General features: G+C 42.3%; 1 long non-coding RNA gene across 2 annotated transcripts; it reads left to right on the forward strand.

Annotated features, from left to right (window-relative positions):
- The first annotated feature begins 14,036 nt into the window (after positions 1–14,036).
- LOC125535683 lies at positions 14,037–17,243 on the forward strand. Of its 2 annotated transcripts, XR_007294772.1 has the most exons (6): positions 14,037–14,538; positions 15,132–15,237; positions 15,432–15,553; positions 16,226–16,379; positions 16,638–16,846; positions 17,030–17,243. It is a non-coding gene; the product is annotated as an uncharacterized LOC125535683 (long non-coding RNA). The 2 variants fall into 2 exon arrangements; XR_007294771.1 differs by lacking the exon at positions 14,037–14,538 and having other exon boundaries at positions 14,566–15,237.
- Positions 17,244–20,165: the final 2,922 nt, after the last annotated feature.

Genomic DNA, 20,165 nt, shown 5'->3' on the forward strand with positions numbered 1-20,165 from the left:
TCCTACAGTAGTGCTCAGTGTGTTGCCATGCCAGAAAAAATTCCATGAATGTTCAGATCGTCAAAGCTAGTGTAACTTCCTAACATAACTATTCTTTGGTTTTTATTTGGCAAGCAAAGGCATCTAGATTTGTGAACCTATAGCACACACAATGGTGGTTAAATCGACGAACAACCTCATCTATGGTAGACTGATGGCCTAGTTCAGCAAGAGCAGTTAAGAGGGTACCTCTTAACAGTACATTCAAGTTACCCTGCCCACTCTTGGCCTCCCAGCCAACTCCCCTACAAAGGTACGGGTTTCTAAAAGGTTAGAAGAGACTGCACAGTGAACTATCCTTCCACTAAAGAATGGTAAAAACAAATAACTTACAGCGCGAATGGCTCAAGGAAGTCAATTAGGAAGTTCTTCATATTAACCATCTCTTCAGGTGCAGCAACATCCATCATCTCAAATATGTTCATGCTTGTCTATAAAGGCAAAAAGAACACTTAGAACAAAATCAAGTTTAGGAGCAACAGAAGTTAGAATAGGAAGAATAGTGCGTTTGATGGCATGTGCAAGAATAGTATACTCAGTCTCATTCTTCTATGCAACAATCAAGTGCAGCAACGTGACCACCCTCTGTTTGGTGTTTACCAGCCATAATAGTTCTACCATATCTGTCTTCTGTACTCAGTGTGTTGGTCTCAACTCCATGCCTAAGTCGGGATGCAAGTTCCTCATCATAAGTTCATAACTCATTCTATAGAAACCAGTCTAATTGACATTAGGTTTACTCCAGAAATCATCTTTCTTTTGACATTCTACAAGCCTTGAAAAATTGGAATCCTCCTACTTTCCATAGAAAAAGAACTTTTGCTAAACTGAGTATGAATAACAACATAGTGTGATGGGAACTATCCACTGCCCAACTCCTTCAGACCCACTTGATAGGAATCGTGTTTGCAAGAGACAAGACCAAAAGAGGTTCAGAAAGCCACAAGCCAGAACAAGGTTTATAATGATAAAACATGTAAAGTAGAAAAGGATTTTGCGAGTGTCTATGGTCAACCTGCTCAAGCTCTAGCTTTCCATCCAATTCGTTTTCCAGCGCTTTTTGAGGGGACAATACGTTTCCATCATCTCAAGAAAATTTCCTGGACACTAAACACTAAAACAGTTGGATTCAAGGGTAAAGCCTACTTGATCCTCTAATTCCCCCAAAAACAAAATGTAGCAAACATAAAAAAACTTATACTACAACTTTACATGTTTTGCCTTTTTTCTCAAGATGGAAACATAGGGACGCTGAGTCAAGCAAACACACTTACTCCAAATCAAGAAAGGTAATCAAAAAATTATGATAAGTTAGACTAATCAATATTAGTAAGATGGAGTAACTGGTTTATAATCAATCAACAATCTTCCCATCCCATCTCTTTCTAATTCTGGCATTGGTTAACTCACTTATCAACAGAACCTGGTTCTTTCAGGCTTTCTACTTTACACAGTACCGTTGTAATTCATCACGCGGTATATTTGTATCTAATCTTCCATATAGGTTCTTTCACGCTTTCTACTTTAAACAGTACCATTGTAATTCATCGAGTATATTTGTATCTAATCTTCTATATAGAAGCTACGCATTGCAGTTAAAAGGGAAACTACATGGAAAATACAGTAGCTTTGGTTTCATTGACTGATTTTTTACACCATTAGAAGGGGGTGACAAGTTCAGAGACAGTTCATTAGGTATCTGGCAAGCTATACTTCAATCAGAGAAGGGGATGACACACAAATAGCTCAATGGAGAAAGAAGAGAGGAATGCACCATCTCTGAGCGGTCTGCCAAGATTCTGGACCAAGGATGAGTAGTCTCCATGGCCTCCGTCGCAGCATCCATGGTTCCTCAGTCCACCGGCCTTCTCACCAAAGCCGCCTCCCCAATTCCATCAGTCGCAGCAACATAGTTGGATGGTCCTCTGCCCTTCACTGTCGTCGTCGCAGGAGGAGGAGTGGTGTGTTGGTGTCAGGCCCTGAACCCAGGAAGTACTGAAGATCGACACCAACTCTGTTTCAGGCAAGCAACGGCTGAGATGACAAGATGGCGCTTCAAGCGATCCAACGGCTCGGATGTGTCCTCGCCAATCACCGGTAGTTTTAAACCTTTTACTGTATTGTAACCGCTAAGGGACTGTCAGAGAGTTACCGCATGAGCTGGAAAGGAGTATATGTAGCGTGAGTCGCGTGAGGGAAGACGAGTCATTATTTCCCCAATTTCCTTAGCATAGGTAGAAATCCTAGTTCATCTTGTAAGGCGGGGTATCTTGGCTCCGATCCCCAAAACTGTATCAGAACAGAACCTCAAATTTCCCCGATCCAATGAAATTCAGATAGATCGGTGCAATTCTTGCGTTCTGGTCCTCACAAAGGTATCAGAAGCTAGTTGATTTTCGGCATCGACGAAGCGGGGCGGTGGATCAAGCAGAGGAGAACGAGGGGTTGGGTTCTCCCTAAAATCCCTCTCGTCCCTCCTTGTTTGCGGCGGCGGTGGTGCGTCTGTGGAGGCGAACACGGTGGCGGCGAACATTGGGGCACAGATCGACGAGTCCGGGAAGGTTGCGGGGAGATATTCTTCTCGTAGTAAAATTCATGTCCCTGACGACGATCCGTGTGCTTTTGGCGGCGTAAAATTCGGGGTGATTCTGCAGGTTGGTTCGCTGTAAAATCCCTGCAGGGCAACAAAGTTACAGGAGGCGAGATCGGGTCAGAGGTCACTGTCTCCACTCTAGATCCGAAGATGGAAGACACGCGTTTTCTGAAATGTCCATGAAGCTGTGGAGTTATTGAAAAATATACAACAGAGCAGTTCAGTAGCCAACTACATTGATGAGTTTGAACATTGTGTAGCATCAGTTAAAAGAGACCATCCATGCTTACAAGAAAATTTTCTGCTCAGTTGTTTCATTGGAGGTCTGAAACCTGATATTAAACATGAAGTATGTGGATAGAAACCCACTGGAATTATAGAAGCTTATTGGTATGCAAAGATTTATGAAAAGGCTGCAGCAGCAAGGAAATTACCTGCTCCAGTTGGCTATAAACCCAGATCATATTCTCGGCCACACAAACAACCTTCTCCTCCACTGCAAGTGCAAGTGCCAGCTCAAGAGAAATACATTGTACCGTTTCCCAAAGATGCAAGGGCATGCTGGTACTGTAGAGAACCATGGACAAGACAGCACAAATGTAAGATTGGCAAAACTATACACATTTTGCAAGAAGTAGATGAGGATGCTGATAGTGACAGTACTGAGGAAATCACTGCCCAGGAACAAATATATCATACAGCTCCTAACACCCCAGATAAGGAAAAGGGACCTGAGGGGACTGTTCCAAAACCTGCACAAGCAATGCACATTTCTACACATGCTACAGAAGGGACAACAGGTCCGAACACCTTTTCTTTAATTTTGGAAATTGCTGGAAGAAAAGCAACAGCTCTGTTTGACAGTGGGTCATCAGACACCTTCATGAGCATAGAATTTGCCATCAAAAGTGACTGTTATCAACAACCAATGTCACCCAGAAAGGTAACAGTGGCAGGAGGAGGAAAACTTCTGTCTACAGCAAAAGTGCCAGAACTGAAGTGCAGGGCCACACCTTCCAGAGTAGTTTTAAAGTGCTAGATCTAGTGTCTTAGACATTATATTAGGTGCTGATTGGATATACCAATACAGCCCCATTTGCTTAGATCTAGTGGAAAGATTGTTGATCCTCACTAAGCAAGGACGGCCAGTCACTTTGTTTGATTACACAATACCCAAGAAGAAGTGTTTGATTTCAGCAGCCAAATTGAAAAAGTTACTCAAGAAAGGTGTGATGGGTTATATTCTGCAGATACATGAGATGGAATCTGAAAATAATAAAGAGAACACTCCTCCTCCTGTGGCCCTACAACCTCTACTCCAAAAATATGCTGATATTTTTGAAGAATCTCAGAAGCTTCCTCCCAAGAGGCCTTGTGATCACAGAATTGTGTTGCAAGAAGGAGCAAAACCACCAAATCTGAGGCCATACAGAGTTCCTCACTACCAGAAAGCTGCTATGGAAGAAATTATCAAACAGTTAATCAAAAAGGGGGAGATACAAGAAAGTTTTAGTCCTTTTTCTTCTCCTGCAATTATGATCAAAAAGAAGGATGGAGGATGGAGACTGTATATGGATTACAGAGAATTAAATGCCATCATAATCAAAAATAAATTTCCTATGCCTATAATTGAGGGTTTGTTGGATGAGTTGTACGGAGCTAAGGTATTTTACAAATTGGATTTAAGGTCTGGGTACCATCAAATCAGAATGTCCACTACTGACATTCCCAAGACTGCTTTTCGAACACACATGGGGCATTATGAATATACTGTAGTACCTTTTGGGGTATCTGGGGCCCCTGGTACTTCTCAAGGTTTTATGAACAAAGTGTGTGAAGAAATTAATGAACCAGAGGAGAAGAAATGTATCTTAGTGTTCTTTGATGACATGCTCATTTTCAGCAAATCCCTAAAAGAGCACATTGGTCACTTAGAAAGAACTTTTGCAACTTTGAGAAAACATGAAGTGTCTGTGAAGATGTCCAAATGCACCTTTGCAAAAAATCAAGTGCATTATTTAGGACATGTGATTTCTGAGCAAGGAGTATCCACGGATCCTGGCAAAATCAAGGATGTCTTAGATTGGCTAGAACCGGATAATGCCACAAAATTAAGAGGATTTTTGGGGTTAACAGGATATTACAGAAGGTTTGTGAAAGATTATGGAAAAAATTGTAGACCTCTACATGATATGCTCAGAAAAGATTCCTTTCAGTGGGAATCTGCTCAAAAACAAGCCTTCCACACTCTAAAGCAAGCAATGACAACATGCCCTATATTAGCAGTGCGAGACTTCTCTGTTCCATTCACCATAGAAGCCGATGCTTGTGCAACAGGGATTGGAGCTGTAATCATGCAAAAAGGGAAACCTCTGGCCTATCTCAGCCAGAGTTTAGGGCCCAAGTCTGCAGCTCAATCAATTTATGAGAAAGAGGCAATGGACATACTAGAAGCACTTAAAAAGTGGAGACATTATGTGTGGGGAAACAAGTTGATCATCAAAACTGATCAACAGTCTCTGAAATACATGACAACTCAAAGGTTGACAGAAGGTGTTCAACACAAATTACTGTTGAAGTTGCTGGAGTATGATTACACAATTGAATATAAAAAAGGAAAGGAAAATCTAGTGGCTGATGCATTGTCCAGAAAGGATGTACTCAAAGCAATGCAATGCAATACGGCCACAATGGTAGTTCCTCAATGGACTGAAGATGTAGCCAGAAGTTATCTAGGGGACCAGGACAGTGATAAACTACTCAAGAAAGTAGCTGCTGATACTGATCAAAACCCTAAGTTTTCTATGAACAAGGGACTGCTGAAATACAAAAACAGGATTTATGTAGGAGCAAGCACTGAATTCAGGAAACAGTTGCTACAGACTTTCCATTCATCTGCTTTGGGAGGGCATTCTGGTAGTAAGCTACTTACTACAGATTAAAGAAAGTGTTCTATTGGCCCAACATGAAGAAACACATAGAGGAATTTGTCAGCCAGTGTCCTGTTTGCCAATTGAACAAGGTGGAACACATTCACCCTCCTGGGCTGCTACAACCACTTCCTATGCTTGATATGGCCTGGGCACACATAACAATGGATTTCATCACTGCATTACCAAATTCACAGGGAAAAGAGGTCATTCTAGTAGTGGTGGACAGATTGACCAAATACTCACACTTCATACCCCTTGCACATCCTTTCTCAGTTCAAACTGTGTTTGAAGCCTTACTGGACAATGTCATCAAATTACATGGTCTGCCTATCTGCATTGCCTCTGACAGAGACACCATTTTCACTAGTAACTTGTATCAAGAATTGTTCCAAGCTTTTGGGGTGAAGATCAGATTCAGTGCAGCTTCTCATCCTCAAACGGATGGCCAGACAAAGAGAGTAAACCAATGTTTAGAAGCCTACTTGAGAGGGATGGTGTTCCAAGAACCAAAGAAATGGTTGAAGTGGTTGCCTTTGGCTGAATTGTGGTACAATACCCGTTACCATTCTTCCTTGAAATGTACTCCGTTTCAAGCATTATATGGGTACAAACCACCTCAAGTAGGAGAGTTTGCTGTAGACACAACCCTGTCACCAACAGCAAGATTAACAGTGGCAGAGAGGGAGCAAATGATGCAAAAACTCAAAGCTAACTTGGAACATGCACAAAGCAGAATGAAATATTTTGCAGATAGAAACAGAGCAGACAAAGCTTTTGAGGTGGGAGACATGGTATATTTAAAGATCCAGCCATACAGACAGAATGCTTTTGGTCTCAGAGGATCACTGAAACTGAGATCAAAATTCTACGGGCCTTACAAAATTTTGGAAAGAATTGAAGAAGTGGCATACAAGCTACATCTACCAGAGGGCACAAACATTCACCCAGTTTTTCACATTAGTCAACTCAAGAAACATGTAGGCCATCAAGCTGTGCCTCTACCACACGTTCCACTGGTCACCTCAGAAGGATATGTCAAAACCATTCCTGTAGCTGTGCTGGACCGCAGGGTAATTCAACGCAACAAGACTCCGGTTGGCCAATGCTTAGTGCAGTGGGAGAGCCTCGCACCTGATGATGCCACTTGGGAAGATGCAGCATTCCTCAACAAAACCTTCCCAAGTCACAAACTTTTTCGCCTCGAGGAAAAGGCGGTTGTCATGGCGGCGGCATTGTCAGGCCCTGAACCCAGGAAGTACTGAAGATCGACACCAACTCTGTTTCAGGCAAGCAACGGCTGAGATGACAAGATGGCGCTTCAAGCGATCCAATGGCTCAAATGTGTCCTCGCCGATCACCGGTAGTTTTAAACCTTTTACTGTATTGTAACCGCTAAGGGACTATCAGAGAGTTACCGCGTGAGCTGGAAAGGAGTATATGTAGCGTGAGTCGCGTGAGGGAAGACAAGTCATTATTTCCCCAATTTCCTTAGCATAGGTAGAAACCCTAGTTCATCTTGTAAGGCGGGGTATCTTGGCTCTGATCCCCAAAATTGTATTAGAACAGAACCTCAAATTTCCCTGATCCAATGAAATTCAGATAGATCGGTGCAATTCTTGCGTTCCGGTCCTCATAGTTGGGCTACCCCACCGAAGACATCAGATGGTCCTCCCGTTCCGCCGCGGCCGCCCTCTCGCGTCCTCCCCTCAGCATCCTGCTGCCTCGTCTTCCTCCTCCTCCCCCGCGCCTCCACCAGCCTGGTGCTTCACGTGGCTCCTGCCCTCGCGCACCGGACCAACGGCAAGGTACTACGACGACGACTGGGGATAGGAGAAGGTGGCGAGGGTTGCCGGGAGCGGAGGGATGGGGTGTGGCGGCGGAGCGAACCCTAGCGTCGGGGCGTCTCGGGTTCTCGTGCAGGAGAGAGAGGTGTTTGTCAATTTTTTGTTCACTTAAAGATGAAACATCATGGAGCGCGGGTTAATTAAAAAAACACAGGGACTTTTTCAAAAAAGGACGCGGCGGTGAACCCAACAAAGTTGTCGGGTTCACCGTCACAATACGATTTTTTCCTGTGAATTTATGCTTTCAGTTTTTTAACTTATATTATTTTTTACATACCCGAGGTGGTACTAATCTATATACATACCCATACATCAAAACCATGACGTCCGATGCGTTCCTACCGGCTTGGGCCTGCAGCCTGGGTCGTTGGCCCAGCTTCAGTGGAACGCGAGAAGAATAATATTGGTTGTTTTGCAAAACTGTTCGTAAAATTATAAAAAATCACAATTTGGAAAAAATGGCTGGAAAATAAAATCATGTCCATGATTTTGAAAAAATGACCACGTATTCAAAACATATTCGGGAATCTGAAAAGAAATGTCCATGACATTTTAGAAAATGTTTACAAAAATAAAATAAAACATTTGTTTTTTAAAATTTGTTCCCATTTTTTGTAAAAAAGTTCATCGACTCAAAAAATGTTTGTTGAGCCAAAAAAAGTTAATGAATTCAAAACCGTTCAAAACCGGTTCATACATTTAATTTTTTTGTAAACAAAACTAATGTTCATGATTGTTTTTTGAGAAAATCAAAAATTAATAAAAATATTTGTCGATTTGAAAAACCGCTCACTGATACAAAAGTATTTTATGTCTAGGATTTGATTCGTTTTTCCAAAGTATTCATATGTCTTGGCGTTGGGAGTAGTTCATGGTCAATGAAATTTGTTTTTAAAGTTTTAAACATTCCCTTGCGCAACATAATGACAAGTGTGGCATGCATTAGCAAACTCATAGCCTTAGAATTTACCACGTCGAATGCATTGTAATCACGTGAACATCGCGACCATCATCAGCTTGGGTGAGAGAAAAAATGGAAACATGATGAGCCACTATGTTAAAATAGAGTACGCTCATATATCAGGATACTGAGTCATACTTATTTGGTTAGCCATAATTTTTTGTCCCCCGTTGCAACGCACGAGCATATTTGCTAGTACATATCCATACATCAAAACCATGACATTCGATGCGTTCCTACCGGCTTGGGCCTACAGCCTGGGTCGTTGGCCCAGCTTCAGTGGAACACGAGAAGAATAAAAATACGTCGTTGGCCCAATTTCAGTGAAAAGGGAGAAGTAAAAAAATAAACACGCAGGCTTGAGAGCATCTCCAACGGACACCTAATATTAGCGCCGCGCTTAAAAATTCACAAGTTTAGCGCGCGCGGAGTTGAAAATAGCACTCTAGCAGACACTGCATAATAGAGCACGTTATAAAAAGTGTTCAGCGCGCCAGACGAAACTGGATCGCAAGTCGTATATTTGGCGCGTAAGCTTCAGCGCGCCGAACTTCTCACGAATGTGGAAAGCACCCCGTGCACCCGCCGTCGTCCTCCTCGCTTGCGTCCGCCGCCGGCCTCCTCGCATGCGCAGCCACAACCACGGCAGCGGCGGGTCGGGGATGAGCCCAGGCGCGGGCGCGGCCATGGAGGCGGGACGCGCGCGCGGCCGCAGCCACGGCCACGGCTGGGCGGGCCACGGCCACGACCACAGCGGCGGGGGCGGGGACGAGCCCATGCGTGGGCGCGGGCGCAGCCACGGCCACGGCGGTGGCGGGGTGTGGCAGGCCGCGGCCACGGCCACGGGAGGAAGGGCACAGGCGCAGCCATGGCGGCGGGACGCGCGCGCGGCCACAACCACGGCCATGGCGGGGCGGCAGGGCGTGGCAGGCCGCGGCCATAGGAGGAAGGGCACGGGGCACGGCCATGGCGGCGGGGCACGGCCATGGCGGCGGGGCACGGCCATGGCGGCGGGGCACGGCCATGGCGGCGGCACACGCGTGGGGCCATGGCCACGGCCACGGCGGGGCGGCAGGGCGGGCCGCGAGCTAGGTACAGGCACGCCTGGGTAATTTTGTGTGCCTGTTGGAGATGCTACTGTTGCTAGCTGAGCAGTATATTTTTGGGCGTCTGCTAAAGATACTCAGTCATTCGGCGTGTTAAAATGTTATTTTGGCACAGTAAATTTTTTTTAACGCGCGGCTTCATAGGGCGTCTGTTGGAGATGCTCTGAGGAGTCGAGCACGCAACCTTTCATCCCATATGTTCGACACCAGCCAACTGAACTAGGCCTATATATGTTAACTATTGCGGTTGGTTTTATTAGCAAATAGTACCACCTCGCCCTTAAGTGTTCAAATTACCTACCATCAATCGCCTTAATGAGCCAGCTGCCGGCTCGGAAATTCCTGATTGAGAGGATTCGTAGTTGGTGCTCAGAAAGGAAGGAAATAAGGATTCTCGAAAGAGAAAGGAAAGGAAGGATTGTACCGCAGAAATATTGAATGGGGCAAAAAGGAATCGGTACTACCCAGCCTCAAAAGTGTGAAAGAGGGTAAAAGAAAGGAGACCTGAACTCTTTTTTAGCCGACTGAAGTTAGGAGTACATGTGAAAGAGGATGCAACTTTTCTGTTGACCTTTTTTTCATCAAGTTAAAAATTAGTTATGGAAGTGTAAAAAATGGGCCGCTCACAAACATTAAAACTTAATGCATGGCTGTTAAAATAAATAATTAACACATGCAGTTTCATTAATAAACAAATCAAAAAATGTACTACCTCCGTCACGGTTTAGAAGGCGCTTGGAAATTCTCTGGAATCTAGGTGGTTATCTATTGGTTGTGAGATGGGCTAAAAAATAGCATTCACACTACACATGCATATAGAAATAGTATATCGGAGTACTAATTAGCTATTAGAAATAAATGCAATGCGCCCTAAACCTTGTCTATTGTGGAAACACACGCAAATTTAACTGTGCCTTGTAAACTGTGACGGAGGAAGTATAGTGGATGAAAATAAATAACATGATTATTTTCATAAATATTAATGAGGTAAAATGTGAGTACGCACAATTTTCCTAGATCCACAATCCGTACACTTTCGTATGCCCTATGTTTGAGCATGACTATAGCTTGAGAAGAAAAGTTAGTGCAAGTCTAGAAACTCTGTCATGTGGCAATTGCTTCACTTTACTTTGTTTCAGTTCACAAATATTAATTGGGTAAAATACCATTTTATTTTTTATAGGTACAAACACAATTAGTGCATGTTAGGGTTACCGATGTGAAAAAAAAATTGGTCTCTCAGAAATATTAAAACTTTTTTTGCAGGGTAACAAACATTAAAACTTAATGCATGGTCAGTTAAATTAAATAATTAACAAATGCAGTTTGATTAATACAAAATCAAAAAATGTATAGTGGATTAAAATAAATAACATGATTTTTCCGAGAGTAAATAGCAATAATATGAGTAACAAAATATTAATTTAATTCAAGTATATAATAGATAAATCCAATTGGTTGCTCATGTAATGGTTTGATTCTTTATTGAGGAAAATCATTATTTTTCTTCATAATCTCAAATTGATTTTCCCCGTCTTAATTCTATCAATTGCCCAACAGTAATTCGTTTACCCACCGTTTGCTATTTTTCTCGAGAGAAGCCATTAGTGAAACCTATGCCTGCTAAGGAAGAAATGCCCGTGCGTTGCAATGGGCGAAACAAATCACATGTCACCAAACACATCTGTATCTGCATGCTAGAAGGAATTGTAGTAGGGAAATGTGTATTCTTGTAGCCAAATAGATGTATTGATTGATCACCGATGCACTTGCTAGGTTGGTTCCTCCGAACAGCACTGCCTTGCGCACGCCAACATTTGATGTCATGGACCAGATCAACCGGCGATAGATGGTGTCTCTTTCTCGCACATAATTCCTACTCCGCCCTATCTGTATCACCCATGCCTTCAGCAGCACAGCAGGACACCAGCAGAGCAGCAGAAAATGTGATTAACTTCTTTCTTCAGTTGTCTATTTTTCTTTAAAATGTGATTCGACAAGCAGCAGAGCAGGAAAATAGAAGCGACGTGACCAAGTACCATCGCTGAATCACATTTTTATTGGAAGGCACAGGAAGCTATCGCTTAATCCTGTTTTTATTGAAAGGCATCGGAAGCTATCACTGAATCGTTATTTTATTGGAAGGCAGAGGAAGCTTTCTACCATGGGAAGAACATGGTTGCTTAATCCCGTTTTTATTGGAAGGCATCCCAATGAAAGTACATACATACATGATTGATTATCTGCGGTAAGTATGACCCCCTTGATGTGTGTGTTGGAAATTTAGGTGCTAAATAATGGCAGAAATGTCACATGAGCTTGTGGAGTGCATTGGCCAGCCCACTGATATTGGTTTACAGTTATTTATGCTCGAATACCAACATGCATATACAGGTCCTCTGAACTGAACCTCTTTTCGGGTATATGGTGGATGAGTTTTATGTTCTGACTTACTGTGATTTGTATGAAGATTTGGTGAAAATTAAATGGTTTCAATGCAAATATAGCAATGTATAAGATGCACTTACTGTGAAAATTAAATTGAATTAAAAGGAACTTGATAGAAGGAAAATGACTCTGTATGTATTTTTCATGTACTATTCTATTCCAGCTGTTGCTAAATTTGGTTTCCTAACCTTATTAGTAGAGGTGAGGATATTAAAATGGTCTTGCAAGGGAAGTTTAGATCATATCTCCAGTGAAGAGAACTTCTCATGTGTAATGTCATCATACCGAGGTCGGCATAGTTTGCCTTATCTTTTCCTTTTACCTCCATTGTTGTATGTGTACATCTCTACACAACAGGGATTTAGATTTCCTCTTGAGAGGTACTTGTGCTTAGAATTAACATTTAGTCACATAATCACCGTTTGTGCAAAACATTGCTTGTGGAAGATGTTGCATTTTTTTTCCAAATTATCACTACACAAGAAATAGGAGCAAGCATATTCTGTGGTAGGAGTTACCGTCCATGGCTGCCGCCACGCGCCTTCTACGAGGTATGCCATATTGTTGCTAACCGCTGGAGATGCCGCCCACTCCATGTGTAGTTACGTCAAGGCAACAGCCGTGTTGCACATGTTGATCAGCTGTCAGTTTCTTTTCAGTATAGAACATTAATTTTCATGCCAATCTTGCTGATCCATTCATATATAGCTTTCCGGTGTACTTGCAAACTAGGGATCAATTATGTATGTTTGAAAATTGATAAAATTTCATTATCGTTCTATCTTTTTTTTCCACCATTTGTGTTGTCCTGTAGCTTTCATAGCTTTCTGGGTATAAACTACATAATGTTGTGTATACATTGTTGGCATAACTTGATGCCCAGTCTTGTGGCTGACTCGGGTAGAAAGACTGGTCCTAAATCCAAAACTCATTGGTGGACTTGCAGAAATCCGCTGCGACACAATCTTGGATGAAGTTATTTTTTGATCAAGTTATGATTTTTTACTGCAGTATAAATTATAGGTAGCTAACCTGAGCTATTCATGGTTGGGTTTTCCATAGGTTTCTATCATATAAATGTCTTAATATTTCGCCAGTACTACTCTTCCATCCTATGACATGTGTGGAGATGAAGTAGACGCTGATGAAGGCATTAGGGTGGCTCCTTCACATCAATACTTCATGATCCAGAAAGTGATACTTGAACCAGTGGCAACACATGATGAGGGTAACCTTATTTTTAACGTTTGTCAGTCGGATATGAGTGATGTGTAGTGTAGTGGCACGCGGAGTTGGTTTTGTGATTTTTAGCCCGTTGCAACGCACGGGCATATGTACTAGCAAAAAAGCCCGTGCGTTGCAACGGGGGAAAAATAATATGGTACACCCCTATCCTGAAGCATGACTCAGAACCCACCACAACTTCACTTCCTCTGTTTAAACATGTCACTCTATTTAGAAATAGTAGCTAGTTCAAAATTATTCAGCCCATATACTATCTGATTAATCTACTACCTTTATAAAAAAGAAAGGGCGGAGAACCAAATCATCCTAGCCATCGAAACCTCCAATCTAATGATCTACATCTCTTCAGCCGACTAAACACGTTTTATGCTTTAATTACCCACCATGCCATTGTCTTAATTAATTACTCATCATGCCATTGGGCAACATCGTCCCGAACACGTCGCTGCCCTCTCGCTACCACGCCGTCGGGGCAGTTTGGCCACCGCCCCACACCTCGCCCCCACCTCTTCCCTACGACCTCCGCGCCAGCCACCGCCGCCGCGCCATCCACGCCGTCCGTCGTCCGCACCCGCCCCTTCCACGCCATCTGCCGCCGCGCCGTCCACGCCATCTGCCGCCGCGCCGTCCACGCCGTCCGCACCCGCGTTGTCCACGCGCCGCCGCGCCGTCCACGCCGTCGCGCCGTCCGCACCCGCGTCGCCCGGACCGCCGAGCTGTCCAGCGCCCGCGCCGCCTGGACCGCCGCGCCGTCCACGCGCCGCCAGGACACAGCCCACGCGGGAGCTCCACGCTGCAGGTGCTTTGCCCTCACATTCTCCTGCTTGCAGTCACAATTTTTGGTAATTGTACGGATGTTCAATACCTTCTAATTTGTTCTGTTGTTTCTGCTGCTGTCAATTCTAGGCTTGTCAGTTCTAGGCTTGCTTCATAGAATGCCACGGTTAAAACAGATGCAAATATATGTATTGCTCGACTTCCAATCCTGCACTTTATCTATGTTGCTTCCTCTGAACTCTGTGGTCGCACATTGCACATGCTGTTCCAACATCTGATTATTGCATATGCTGGTGGAGGGCCACCGTCGCCGTCCGACGGGGTGGCTCGCCACCGCTGGGGTGTGGTACTGCGCCGTGCCGGATGCCGCTTGCTTTCCTCCCGCCGACCTCCTTTCCTTCGAGATCTCTCCAGAGGTCGTTCTCCTGGCCGACCTAGCTTGTGTGCCTGCCGCCGCTTCACACACAAGCGCTGCACCTTTCTCGTCCCTGCTAGCGTCCCGATTGCCACCTCTTGCCTCTCCATTCTCCCCTACGTCTGGCTGTCCTCCTCCTCCCCTTGCTTCCCTGATGTTGCCTCCAATGTTGGAAAGGTAATGCGTGCCATTTCTAGAATCTGCATGTTTGGACTATTTTTTTATTCATGAATTCTAGATTTTGTTCAATTTTCTGTCTCAACTCTGGAAGTTTGCAGCAGCACTTATTTTATGGACCCAGGTTCAAATTTGGGTTCAATATTGTCAACAGAAGTTGTTTATCTTGACCTGTGCATTTTGTCATTCTTTAACAAAATGTGAGCAGAAGTAATTCAGAAGCAAAAGACACTGTATGATCAATAACAGTGATGACCATCAACCTTCTGCAGAATTTGTGATTCGTAGAAGCATGGCAATATTTAGACTCCGTAGAAGTGAAAGACTTTGTATGATCATTAACAACAGTGGCCATCAATTGACATGAACAGGCAGTACTCCAGCAAACTGTTGCATAATTTTAGAAATTCAGAAACTTTAAAAATTCAGCACACACTTGCATAATTCAGAAACTTTTTGACGCAGTACTTTTAGAAATTCAGAAACATGGAGCAAGCAAGAAGCAAAATTTGATAAACTTATGTTTACCTTTCTATTTCAGAGCGGTTTAGACATGGTATTGGCTGATGATAAATTCGCTACAATTGTTGCAGTAAGATTCACCCTGTGTCGCAGTGGCTTATAATTGATGAAGCTGATCGCAAACTTGTGCCAAATTTTGAGGAGGACATGAAACAAATATTTAAGTGCCTCCCTCGGGTATGTCATCATCTGGCAATTTCATTTCACATACAAAGTGCAGCCTTTAACTTTCTGCTGAGTTTACTGTATTTTGTTCTAGAATTGTTATGCAGAATAGGCACTTTTCTCTTTATTGTCACCCAGACTCAAAGGGTTAGTGGATCTGTTATTCACTCGATGATTGCTCAATTGTCTCTGCTCCAAATCTGCAGGCTCTCTGCTCGAAATGTCTGCTGAGCATCTTCTTCATTGAGCCAAAATCAATTGCTTGGTGCAGTTTCAGATTGTTCTTACTATCCAATACTAATTTATAAATGGCTACAATCTCAAGAAGGTACACATTTCACTGCTACCAATTTCTGCAGGCCCGTTTTCCTGTGTGAAGTACAATTATTTCTTTTCATGATGTACCTCTCATCTTAAGGTGCAGTGTTAATTAGTTTTTGCCCCCTCCACCTTTTTTCGGGTTTGGGACCAGCATTGGCAGTTTTAGGCCCACCTACCCCTATTAGTAGTGAACCATTTTAAGCACATTTGATTAGATGTAGTTTTAATATTTCGTGGATAATAATTAATATATAAATATCAAAACAGGTTTGATTGCGTTGTACATATGTAATATAACAATGTGAATATTAGCTACTGGTTTGCATTTCATAATAAGCTTTAAGAATGATGGAATTGGAGAGAAATAAACACAGATGAGATTCTGCATGTTGATGCCCGCCATCTCGTATTGTTAGTATACTTTCCCTTTGTCGTGCTTACTAGACACATAATAAAAAATATTCATTAATGATTTGGTGGTTCAGATCATTATACAGTGTACTACAATGCTTTGGTAGTTACGATGAATATATTTATATTGATTATGGTGGCCTCAGATTGAATACAGAGCTATGTTGCCGAGGATTAGAATGCATTATTTCCATAGAAGCAAGATTATTTAATCCTATTCTAAAATATTTTTTAATGCTTATATTTGGATGGGCACGATGTGGTGCAGGTTCCGCCGATTCTAGAAGCACACGGCTGAATGGAATCCAACGGAACCAATGCTACATCAGGGTGCACTGTTCAAGCATTTTGATTGGCCCGGGAGAAATAAGGACACTGCATCAGACAACCTTTTGCTTACTAACCTCTTAAATATTTGAAGTGTAAGTTTCTAACCGTAAAAATGATCTCATAACCTTGCCTGTGACATTGCACCTATGGTATGAGGAGTACGACAAATTTTACAAATAGAACATATATAATTTGTGGTAGCAGAATTACATTTAGTACTGAATATTTGATGCATAGTCCTTATTCCGTATGGAGCGAAGTCTATAACCTTTATATCCAAAGCAGTTTCACTTTGATACTAGGCAATGGGTATGCAAAGCTTTGCCACTTTCTGAAGTGCGTTGAAACAGGAGTTCCAGTTCTTGATTTTTCAAGAAACTGAAGAGGAGCGTTTGAGGAAAGAGGAGAAGCGGGAGGCACGGGAAGCAAAGAATTGGAGAAGGGAGAGGGAAAAGGAGAAGTTTCTCAAGAAGAGTACTAGAAACGCCTTACCAGTAGGCTTTCGTTGCAATGTTTTCATGGATTATTGGATGAGTCTTCCTCTTGATTGTTTTTTCAGGTAAATTCATGATCACGTTGAAAATATGTGATGCATAAATGGAGTTTTGTGTGCAACCTGATTTATTGTGCCTTTTTTAGATTTTTGTTTGGAATTAATATTCAGTACAACCAGTGCCAAAGTATATTGATCAACAGATCAACTTCTAAATCATTCATCATTTTTTAATGCTTTGTATGACAGGTTCAGTAACATGATGACATCCGATTAATATCTTGCTGTTCAGGAGGTTTTGACTATATGAAAAATATTGTTTTCTTGCCAGTGAAGATTAGCATGTTTGTACGGCTACCCTAGAGTAAATTGCCGTATTCAGATCAATTGTTGGATTATGTCATGAACTGCTAAAAGATAGTGATGATCCCTTGAGTCTATTATAAGTACCATTTTAGTTTGATGTCCATTTTATTGATTTGTTTATGATGATAATTGAGAAATAAAGAAGCATTGTGGCATATCAAATATTATCATACATGGAAAATATCCTTTGGAACATGGTGGTAATTACATCTGGTTATGTATTTTATTTTATTTTAAATTCAGAAAAAGTTAAAACGTTCCAAAACTTTTTCCCAACAAACTTGATTTGTCATTTCTGTCGTACAAAACTATTCTGTGACAAAATTTTGACAAATATTCTCTGACAATAGCATGAACAGGATGGTGTATATAGCGACAATTTTTTTTACGTCCACAACAACATGAAAGTCATTTCTTGGGAAAAGAATTTATGTTGGTGCAACGTGAAAAACATTATTATTGGAGATATATCATGTATGAATGAAAAACTATGTAAATATCAACCCGTATTTTGATAATTATTTGATGACAAGTGAGACGTGCGTTGCACGTGCAAGCTTACTAGTTCCTGTAAAAATAGATTAAGAGGTTAATTAATTAGTCATCCCTTTGAATAGTAATGCTCACCTTTTGTGATATTTGGATTGGATGGTGAACTTCAGAAACTCACCTCATCTCCCCTTCTTCCTAACGTATACCCCCTTCGCTAGTCTCGTGAAGACAGATCTCTGAAGAATCAACATAGTGCCTGTAGAAAGAAAATAGTTATGTACCAGTAGGAAGCAACCCTATGCATGTCCTCACTCGTTAATAATCTCAGGCCATGATTGCATCAGCATCCAATTGTTTTCAGTCTGCTACATGGATCAATTAGTTTGGAATAATGACCAAAATATCAAACTACTGGATGAGATTGTTTTCAGTCTGCAAGACAGATCATTTTTCTTGAAATAATCACAAAGCTATCAAACTACTAGATGGAATGAACTATAGGGGGTGCTATTCGAATGAAACTATCGGCTTGCAGAAGTACAACTTTCAGCAATGGTAATAAATAGAATGACCTAGACGCATGCCAAGCAATGTGAAAATGAATGTTCTTTGCGTAAACATTTCTTCAGCTTTAGCTAGTAACAAATATGTAATTCGCCATATGATATCAATACAGTGGAACATATAAGTACGTTCTTTTCCAAAACATAGCACAAGGAACCAAACCATCCAATTGGTCGGTTCGCATAAAATCAATCCACATACTTGTCATGTAGCAGACATTTTTACCTTTGATAAACTAAGTAATTAACATTCGCAGCTATTGTTATATTTTCTTGTTAGGAAAAGCAATCAAGATTCCCAAAGGCGTTAAGTTGTCACATAGTTGTATGTCTGTGTGTCTTGTCCAGAAGGTTTAAGCAACTGCCAAATGTGGCCTTTAAGCAAGTTGAGATTACTTTTTGCGGAGAATAAATATGATCCCAAAAGAATAATTCCCTATGGCGGCTTGGAAAATAAATGCGCTGCCGAGTAATTAACTTCATAATTATGCACACAAGCCAACCATAATCAAGCACACAAGTCATCTGCATCTTCCCCTAAAAAAATTCATCTACATTAGTACCGTTACACTAACATGTCGCAACAACACGTTATTTCAGCATTATTCCCTTGGAATATGTACAGTGTAGTGATGAATGTGTGGAACAAAAAAGAGAGGTGGCATTATGTTTGGTACCTTGAAGAAGGCCTTGTTCTTGAGCTGGTTGTCCAGTGCTCATGAACTGAAAGAAACAAGAAGACCAGGATGAATAAACAACCAACGACACACAACTTGCTGATATTATAGGCCCTGCCGATTGATGCGCAGACAAGCAAAACGTCAATCAGACCTCATCGAACTGTACTTGGACGCTGATGGCATGATCGGGGCTAAGGACCATCTTGTCCAGCGTCTCCATGACGGCCCTGCCGATGGCGGACTGCCAGTACAACTCAAACGCCCCTGCCATCCCTACTCTGAACCCTCTCCCTGCTAATCAACATTATCAGAATTCAGAACAACACCAACATTTTCAATTCCAGTCAGACGGACACACCGTCACGCTGGAATCCAAAAAAATCAAGCAGATAATATGCAATGATTTCTCTGTTCTTAATACACTTGTTGCCATGCTTGTGTTGTACAGTCTGTACAACATCTGAAAGTGTTGTATTTTAGCTTTGCATGGTGAACAATGTATGCACGGGGAGTCGGGGATCCTAAAAATTCAATCTAATGACATGGTATAACCATCCAAGTACGCACCCATGCATCATCATGAAGTAGTGGAATAAGACACCTGAGAGTTGAAGGGATCAGACTTGCATTGTTGAATTAGCACCACAACCAAGCCAGGTCGTAGGTGTGGGTCACGGTGGTGAAGGTGGACTGAATCCGCCTGGATACAGATTTACCGTGCATTGCTGGACCATATATTTGTGATCCTTCAACTGTAGTTACACGTGTGTTCAGTAGAGGTAGCATCGCAGTGCTGTATAATCGAAATCAGACCATCTTGGCGATGTACCGTGGAAGGGCACCTTACAAAGTTGTACGTGCTTTCACCATGAACTTGTAGGAGCACCCCATGTTGTTGAGCGTTGTTGAGCGGCCCGCCGGCGTGGTCCTTGCAGAGATCCTTGACGAAGACCTGCCATGCCCAAATCGAAACCATCATCAGCGCAGGCGCAGCCACTTGGATTGACACAGATTAGGGGAGATTCCAACAATTTGTTTATCTATTAACGGACAGAGGGAGGTGGTTCTATTTTTCTTCCAACAATTGGTTGCTGTGAATTGTTGTAAGAGGTGGATCAAGGCTTTTGACACCCAACCATTTGGTCAACTAAAGAAAAATATAAAACAGCCATAACTTTTGCATACGACATCGAAAGAAAAGTTTTATATATCACAAAAAACTAGAGAAAAATTGGGACTCGATTTCACCCGGGTTTACCCGGTGAAGTTTTCTCAGATTCTCAA

The sequence above is a fragment of the Triticum urartu genome, chromosome 2 (genome assembly GCF_003073215.2).
Source record: "Triticum urartu cultivar G1812 chromosome 2, Tu2.1, whole genome shotgun sequence".
Taxonomy (NCBI): domain Eukaryota; kingdom Viridiplantae; phylum Streptophyta; class Magnoliopsida; order Poales; family Poaceae; genus Triticum; species Triticum urartu.